This window comes from Elephantulus edwardii, unplaced genomic scaffold (assembly GCF_000299155.1).
Source record: "Elephantulus edwardii isolate Elephantulus edwardi_28Jun2011 unplaced genomic scaffold, EleEdw1.0 scaffold00261, whole genome shotgun sequence".
In the NCBI taxonomy this organism is placed as follows: Eukaryota; Metazoa; Chordata; class Mammalia; order Macroscelidea; family Macroscelididae; genus Elephantulus; species Elephantulus edwardii.
This window is the reverse complement of record NW_006400011.1, coordinates 3057019-3058156: the sequence shown is the minus strand read 5'-3', so window position 1 is coordinate 3058156 and position 1138 is coordinate 3057019.

Below are 1138 nucleotides of genomic sequence, written 5' to 3'. Positions count from 1 at the left end.
TAGTCTCCAGAGAGACACCACTGCTCTTCAGCACTTTGGAGAGGTCCCTAACAGCAGACTTTCCCATGGCAATGCGCCTTTTAATTTCCTGGCTGCTGGTACTATTTATTGGATTACAAAATTTGTTTAATATGCCAGAAATGTAGTATATTTGATAGTCAGAGATAAGGCAATAAAATAATAACATCACTCAAACCTTAAAATCTCCATCAGATGGGAATAAAGGAGAGGAGAGAAAAAAAACCACCTATGAATGGATGTATTACAATGGGAACGTCTGCTGTTAGGGATCTCTCCGAAGTACTGAAGAGCAATTATGTCACTCTGGAGACTAAAGTGCACCTGATACAGTCAATGGTCTTTGCAATCACCTGCTATGCATCAGAGAGTTGGACAATGACTAGCGATGATAGAATGAGAATTGATGCCTTTGAGCTGTGGTGTTGGAGAAAAGTATTGAATATACCATGGACTGCTAAGAAAATGAACAGATTTGTCCTCAAGTAGGTTAAACCAGGCTGCTCCTTGGAGGCAAGGATTCTGAGGCTTGGTCTGACATACTTTGGACATGTTGCAAGGAGGGACCAATCCTTGGAGAAGGACATCATGCTTGGAAGGGTGGAGGGACAGAGCAGGAGAAGAAGACCCCGTGACTGGCATAGTCGGATAAGTGTGTCGGAGATGGTGAGATTGACGCAGGATAGAGCAGGGTTTAGGACTGTTGTACATAGGGTCGTTATGAGCCACAGATGACTCAATGGTACATAATAATAACAACAACAGCATGAATAGTCACTGATTTACTAATAAAATAATATTATTAATTCCTCTATCAATTATTTCTGGTTTTTCAGTCTTTTCTTAAGATAACTCCTGTAGAGAGAAAAAGCTCTAGTTGAATTTCCACTCACTTCAATTTCAACTTATTTGTTTGGGAGGATAATATTGTTGAAATATTGAATAGCAATTATGAGAGCAGGTATTTTTTGCCTTGTTCCTGATCTAGATGGGAAAGCTCTCTATCTTTCTTTACTAAGTATATTTATTAGACCCACAGCCAAACACAGCCACAGCCAGTGCTAGACAACAAAGAAAAAATGGCGTAAGCCCCACTCTTGAATAGTTTACGGAGATATGG